The sequence below is a fragment of the Mus caroli genome, unplaced genomic scaffold (assembly GCF_978045245.1).
Source record: "Mus caroli unplaced genomic scaffold, Mus_caroli_1 scaffold_13, whole genome shotgun sequence".
Lineage (NCBI taxonomy): Eukaryota > Metazoa > Chordata > Mammalia > Rodentia > Muridae > Mus > Mus caroli.
Genome location: NW_028227268.1, coordinates 43,929,640 through 43,937,757, shown reverse-complemented (window position 1 = coordinate 43,937,757; position 8,118 = coordinate 43,929,640).

Below are 8,118 nucleotides of genomic sequence, written 5' to 3'. Positions count from 1 at the left end.
ATAAATAAATAAATCTTTAAAAAAATACTGTCTTGAAAAACCAAAACCAACCAATTAACCAACAGATAAACATGGCACCTTCTTGAATACCACGGTGCCCTCTTCTCACACCCTTTTCCCTTCTCAGCACTCTCTATCATTACATGTGCCATGTATTTCTCAGCACTCTCTGTCATTACCATGCCATGTATTTCTCCATTGTGTTGGTTTCCACTTGGATATCAGCTGGAGGACGTGCAAGTTTTCACTCATTTCAGCACAATAACCCAGATTCAAGATGGGGACGTAGTTCATCTGGAAGAGTGCTAACCTAGCAAGCATAAAACTCTGCATTTAATCCCCAGCACTAAACAGAATAGGTGTGGTAGCCCCTACCTGTAGGCTCAGGAGGTAGAGGCATGTGAGTAAGCTCTAGATTACACTATGTAATGAGTTCAAGATCAGTCTGGGATACCTAAGACTAGCTCTACCATCAAAAAGAAAAGTAGACTTGTACGTGATATGGCATTCCAGGGATGGCGCCGAGGGCACACAACCAGTGCAGTTACACGGGGCTCATTCTTACACTTTGAGTTTAGTACTCTATGGTCACCACTTCGGTATTCATCTGTGTTTCGTAAGCAAAATTTGACAGAATAAAGGATAATGCATGTGGCAGTTCAGATAAGGAAGGCCTCCATTGGCTCCTATGTTTAGTCATCAGGGAGTGACACTATTTGGGAAGAAATAGGACGTGTGACCTTGTTGAAGAAAATGTGTCACCAGGGGTGGGTTTTGAGGTTTCAAAAGCCCAAACTGGGCCAGGTGGCTTTCTCTTCATGCTGCCTGTGGATCTCAGCTTCTTCTTAAGCACCATGTCTGCATGCTTCCCACAACGTACTCAACCTCTGAAACTGTAAGCCAGCCCCAATTAAATACTTTCTTTTATAGGAAAGTTTTGGGTTTATTTGCTACATCCACTCCAGTAGTAACAAGTGCGACAGGCCCCGAAAACCTGAGAGCTGTCCCGAGGTGAAAAGTTCATGGAAACTTAGTCTCCTGGAACCGTGGCATCCTATATAAAGAATGCTCCAATGTCCTTGCTTTAGTAGGTGAACAGATCTGTGTGCTTTCCCTTAATATTGCTTTATTACAAGTGTGCCTAAGGATTGATATTTTGACATATAGCTAAATTAGATTCTAGGCAGTCCTTGATCCGACCTTGGGCATGGATAGCTAAGTCACTGCCCTACACAGAAATTTACCATTATCTAGGAAGAAGGAAGCTTGGGACCTAAAGAGGAACCAGAGTAGATACTTAGAACTATAGATAGCTGAGTTATACCCATACACAAGTATTTACAATGGCCTAGGGGGAAGATGGACTATTCAATAGACTAGAGTAGGAACTATGGCAAGGCATGAAGCCCTTGTCCCTGGCTTCTAAGATTAAGTGGACCTTAGGTGGAGCTGTTTTTGATCTCAGTTGTTAACATTGAATTTTACCCCAGTATGTTCCTGCCAGTTCTCCCATGTTTGCATTCCTCTGTTTTGTGTAAGAATCCAGTAACCTCTTTGTACCTTGCCGGTGTGTCACCCAACTTCCCTATTTTCTTCTGTATAAAAAGTTTGATGCTTGATTTGACAAATTACATTCAGATCCACAGACCCGTGTGTTGAGTCTGTCTGTCAATTCCCGCCAACTCCTTACCCACCTGCGCTAGAGACCCATTCTACGCAGACAAGGGACCCAGAGGGTCTGCGGTATTTATTTGCTTTTTGGGTTTTTTTTGGGGGGGGGGTTGGTTTTGGTTTTTACAAGACAGGGTTTCTCTGTGTAGCACTGGCTGTCCTGGAACTCACTGAATTTGAGACCAGGCTGAGACCAGGCTGGCCTCAAATTCAGAAGTCCTCTGAGCGAGGCCTCTGTCTCCCAAGTGCTGGGACTAAAGGCGTGCTGCACCACCACTGCCCGGCAGTAAAGTATTTTCTATGTCCACGGTCATAGTGTCTCCTCACAGCAATGTAACACTGACTAAGACAATACACCAGGGACTTGGCACCTCAATTCATATGTGATCCTGCCTTAGATGTCCCCTACCTCTTCCATACAGATTTCCATCTACTTCCTCCCCTGCCCCTCCTACCTTAAACCTCAGAGAAGCTCTGGGCATGAGAAGGATCAGAGCCAGCAAATGTGTGCTTTGTAGTCCAAGTTTCTACGGCAGAGCACTGGGTCCCTAAGGGCATCTGTATATGTGAGCGTTATTGTGTCCTAAGGATATTGTGATGGCTTTTCCCAGTTGCTAACTTGATTACATCTAGAATGAACTACAATCCAGAAATGGAGGGCACACATGTGATCCATATCTTGAGGCTTTTGATCTGGATCTTGACATGGGATGACACATGCTTTTGATCCAGATCTTGAGGCATAGTGTCCATGAAAAGTTTGAGCCCAGGCTAGGTGTTATACACCTTTAATCCTAGGAGACACAGACAAGCAGATCTCTGAGTTCAAAGCCAGCCTGGGACAGAGCAAGTTCCAAATAAAGTTTAGGTTCAGGTGTAGTGGTACATACCTTTAATCTGGGCCACACCTTCTACTGGAGGCCTACATAAGGACAATGGAAGAAGGAAGACCCACTCTTCTTTGCCTGCTTGCACTTACTTGCCAGCACATCTGTTAGAACCTACTTACTTCTTCAGGATCCCAGCTTAGACAGAAGATCAACTGAAACAACTAGCCTCATGGGATTTGGCAACTACTAGACTCTTGGACTTCCAACTCACAGTTGCCTGTTGTTGGGTTAGTTGGGCTACAGACTGCAAGTCACTCCAATAATCTTCCTTAATATATGGAGACATTCCATAAGTTCTGTGACTCTAGAGAACCCTGACTAACACAGAGACCCCATTTCAAAAACAGGGCTTCAAAAGATGCCAGCAACCCTAAAGATCTGAGTACAATTCTTAAGATTCACGTGGTAGGAGAGAACTAAGCAAGAACAAATTGTCCTCCGACTTCAGTCCATGTACCATGGCACATGCAGGCAGACACAATGCTGGAGGAGCTCAGAGCTCTGCATCTCCATTTGAAGGCATCCAGGAGAGACTTTCTTCCAGACAGCTAGGAGAAGGGTCTCAAAGCCCACCCCTACAGTGAACACACTTCCTCTAACAAGACTACACCTCCTAATAGTACCACTCCCTGGGCCAAACATATTCAAACCGCCTCAGATGTTATGCAATATCAAGCAAAATACCACAAGGAGGGCAGACAGACTGAATGGAAGTGAAAAGCTTCCTTTTGCTTTTGACCAAGGTTCCATATTGTTACAAATGTACTGAGAACTATTCGCAAACCATGTAGCAGGCCTTAGAAACTTCAGCAAGTATTTGTGGGAGAATGAATAATATATATAATAATATATAAAGCTCTCAGAAGTGTCTGGTAGGCATTCAATGACGTTAGCTGTTATTATCTATTGCTTTATTTATTTATCTTTTTTTAAATTGATTTTTGGTATTTCGAGACAAGGTTTCTCTGTATAGCCCTGACTTTCCTGGAACTTGTTCTGTAGAGCAGGCTGGCCTTGAACTCAGAGATCTGCCTCTCAAGTGCTAGGATTGAAGGACTATGCTACCACATCTGGCTTAGTTGTTGCTTTACTAATGGCCACCACGTCTCTCAAGTTTAACATTTGTTTTTCTCTGAATTCTGTGATGTTTTTAGCAGACATGTTTACATGTGTCCTATCTGCTGGGAATCCTCTCCTCTGTTTTTACTTAGGTGACCACCCCTTCCTCCAGGAAGTTTTCACTAATCCCTTACTGGTCAGGTCTTGTCCACTGTGCTCACCTGCCCTTCCTCTTCTCCTATTAAGTACAGTTCTCCTAAGGTGGGTCTGTGGCCAGATTTCATCCAAAGCCTTTGAGCTTTGTTTGATGGTTTTTTGAAAGATGCTGTGCCACCAGCCGGTCTACCTAGACTGTTTGCAAATATGAACTCGTTCCCCAACCCTGAGGTCCTTAACTGAGTGGATCTCTTTCTTCTGTCTCCTCTCTTACCCCGAGACAGGTTGATTGCTCCGTGTTAGTCTCCAGTGTTCCAAGAGGATAGGGATTTGCCTACTTTGTGGAGTCAGATACCTGTCCTAGTTGTACATAAAATGACATTACTTCTGGAACTGTACTGCAGTCCGGTTAGCATGTACATCCCTGTGTGTGTGTGTGTGTGTGTGTGTGTGTGTGTGTGTGTGTGTGTGTGTGTGTGTGTGTTTCAGTTTTGTGCTTACATTTAATCCTTCTGAGCCTCTGAGTCTTCATCTGTGAAATGGGAGCCAAAGTGTCCCTCTGACAGGGCTAGTGGGTAAAAGTGCCTGTTGCCAAGCCTGATGATCTAAATTCAATTCCCAAGACTCACATGGTAGAAGGTGAGAACTGTCATGTTGTCCTCTGACCCCTGAATATGTGCACAAGGGTATATATACATGCACATGTGTACACACACACACACACACACACACGGACGGACGGACGGAGAGAGAGAGACAGAGAGACAGAGAGAGAGAGAGAGAGAGAGAGAGAGACAGAGACAGAGACAGAGACAGATAGACAGAGACAGACAGAAAGAGGAGGAAATAAAACAAAACAAAACAAAACAAAACAAAACAAAAACCCTTAAAGCTCACACAAGCAATCCCTGCACACTGGAGGTTGAAGCAAGAGGAGTACTGTAAATTTGAGACCAATCTGAGCTAAAGAATGAGATTTTTGTCTAAACAAACAAAAAGAACAACCCTCTGGTGGCTGGAGCTGAAAGTGTGGGTCAGTGGTAGAGCACCTACTTAGACTACTCAAGACACTTGATTCAATCCCCAGCACCTACTATAAAGGGAGATGTCATCCCATATTAGAATCTCAGATAATGTGTTCTTCCTGTTCTGTCAGGTATATTGTAAGCTTTGGACATGGGCCCCTCTCACTGACAAGGGCCCCCTGGTCCCTTGGTCCAGCCTCTATGACACACTGGCCCTGCCCCCACAGTTAGTCGCCATCTCCCCAGTAGGTCCTCCCGACCTCAGAGAGAAAAGGGGGGAAAAAATCATTGTTTTGGTTCAAGTGTGATAAACAGTGATTGACAGGCCTGAAAAAGAAGCTGTTGAGTAAGGAGAAAAAAGCCTGTAATTATTCTCCTTAACCTGCCTGTTATCCTGTCTGCTCAATTCAGCCTCTGACAACTGCCTGCCCCCCTCTTCTTTAGCTGTTTAGGAATAAATTATTTTGAAGATGTGTTTTCAAATAAATTTGTTAAGGCTAAAATGTTGACATTTTGGAAATTCTGTATGTTCTGAATCTGAGCTTTTCTACCCTACCCCCACTCTACCAAGAGACTGAAGTTGTTCTCGAAGGGAAACACTGACAATCAAGGCTAACTGCTCCATTTCAAAAGGAGGAGATGGCTTCCAGTCCATCATCCTTTGTGACTAGGCCCCCTGAGATACCTACCTGGTCCTCCAGACCCAGCTTCCTTATCTGTAAAATAGATACCACCTTCTCCTTCTTAGTATAATGGGTGGAGAGGCATTTTGAGACTAGAAAGGATTATTTGTTTGTATGATGTTCAAAATGCCAATCAAGGGGCTGGAGACAAGACTTTTAGTTAATGCTTGCTGGACAAGCCTGGGATCTGAATCCCATCCCCAGCACCCACAGAAAAGGCTGGGTGTGAAGGTGAGAACCTATAACCCCAGGGTAGAGGGAAGGGAAATAGCAGGATCCTGGGGCTTGCTGGCCAAACAGTCTAGCCTAATTAGTGAACTCCAGGTTCAGAGACCCTGTCTCAACCAATAAAGGAAAGGCTGATAAAGAGCTGATACTACTCTCTGTCTTCCACATGTGTATACACATACACACATACACACTCACGTATACACACAAACACATGCACATACTTGTGTGCACTCATTTTTAAAATGTTCTACTTTAGTGAGCAGGGCTGTAGCATGCTAATCTTTTACATTTGACAAATATGCTGTGTTAGCCTTAAGGAACACTGGTATGCTCTCAAGTAGCTATAGATTTTCCATAAACGTAAAATTCTTCTAAAGTAAAAAGCTTACCTTTTGGGGGGGGGGGCGGTAACAAAATGGCTCAGCCAGTAAATATACTTGCCACTAAGCCTGATGATCTGAATTCAATTCCCAGGAAAAAAGAAAAGAAGAGAAGTAACCCAGTAGGTTGTCTTCTAACCTCTTTATACATGCCTTGGTACATCAGCCACCTGCCATGCGCACAATATAAATGCCTGAAGTTTGGTTTTTATGTTTGTTTGTTTGTTTGTTTACTTGCTTGCTTGCTTTCTTGCTCTTGAGACAGGGTTTCTCTGTGTAGCCCTGGCTGTCCTAGAACTCACTATGTAGACCAGGCTGGCTTTCAACTCAGGGATCTGCCAGCCTCTGCCTCCCCGGTGCTGGGATCAAAGGCAGTTGCCACTACACCTGGTTAAGTTCATGTAATTTGTAAACTGAAAAGTTTTCCCTTAAAAACATTCTTCTTTTCTCTGAGGAGCCTCAGCACCACCCATGGCCACACCCTCCTTCCCAGCACTTCTCAGGAAGGTTCCTTGGCAGAGACCATTTTCTTCTTAATAAGATTTTGGGGACCAGGTGATCACAGAATGCGCCTTGCTTCAAATACATATTAATGTTCACCTAATCTTTGCAACACCATGGCAGGCATCATTACTCCCAATTTTCCCAGGTAGGAAATTGAGGCTTATGATATTTGATTATTGAGGCATAGCGAGCTTCAGAGACAGAATTCAAAGCTAGATTTTGCTTCAGAATCTCATGCTCTCAACTGATGCACTAGCTTCCTTCCTGCACCACATCTGAAAGGAGCCCAATTCTTCACATCAACATTTAACTTCTTAATCTCGTTAATATGTATCTGAAGCAAGGCAGAAGAGGAGGTTTTATTATGTCCACCCTGACAATCACTGGCAATTAATGTTTGTATCCCTCTGGTCCGTCTACTTATTCAACATGTACTGAAGCCGGGCGGTGGTGGCGCACGCCTTTAATCCCAGCACCTGGGAGGCGGAGGCAGGCAGATTTCTGAGTTCAAGGCCAGCCTGGTCTACAGAGTGAGTTCCAGGACAGCCAGGGCTACACAGAGAAACCCTGCCTCAAAAAAACATGTACTGAAAACTTCACCCTGGTTGCTGGCTCTGTCCTAGCTGTGAGGGTTCTGGAAATAAGTAGGACTTAGCTCTTCAGTCTGATTGAGAAGACAGACAGAACAACAATTTCAATGTAGTTAGGCAAAGGCAACTATTAAAAAAAAAAAGAAGAAGAAGAAAACAGGATGCTATGAAAGAAGGGGTCAGCTACATCTGAGATTTCAGAGAAGGCTTTGTGGAGGAGAAAAGACCTCCCCCTGGATGCTGTGAGCAGCTTTTGGGACTAGTCAGAGAGTTTGCAGGCCAAGGACACAGGGGAGGAGGAGACTGGGAGTGTGAAAGCTTATCTTGGGGTGTCAGGGCTGCAGGGAAACAGAGCATCTAACAGTGACGGCCAAGTTAGAAGAAGCAGGCAGATCTCTGTGTTTGAGGCTAGCTTGGTCTATGTGATAAGTTCAGGACAACCAGAGCTACATAGTGAGATCTTGTCTCAAAACAAAAAACAAAGCTTCAAAGCTTCATTTAGCTTCTATAACAAAGCAGCATAGACTGGAAGAGAGAGGCTAAGATAACACTCTTGGAGGCTAGGAGCCCATAGGAGCCCAAAGTTAAAATGTCAACAGAGAGCTGGGTGCAGTAACACCAACACTTGGGACTTGAGGCAGGATGGTTGTGAGTTCAAGGTTAGCCTGGGTCGCCTTCTTTGTCTCAGAAATCAAAATTAAGAAAGAAAAAAAAAAAAAAAACAGTCTGTAACATTTGAGTCCAGACTTCTGTTTTCCTTCATACCTTGTAGAAGCCAGAGATGCTTATAACCATCTCATCAGCTGTGCAGGGCAGGGAGGAAACCTACATGGCAGAGGTTCCCCTGCACAAGGGACCCATACACAGAGAAGCAGAGCTGCGTGAGAAAGACTAAGAGTCCATCTGAGAGGCAGGTGGATCTCTGAATT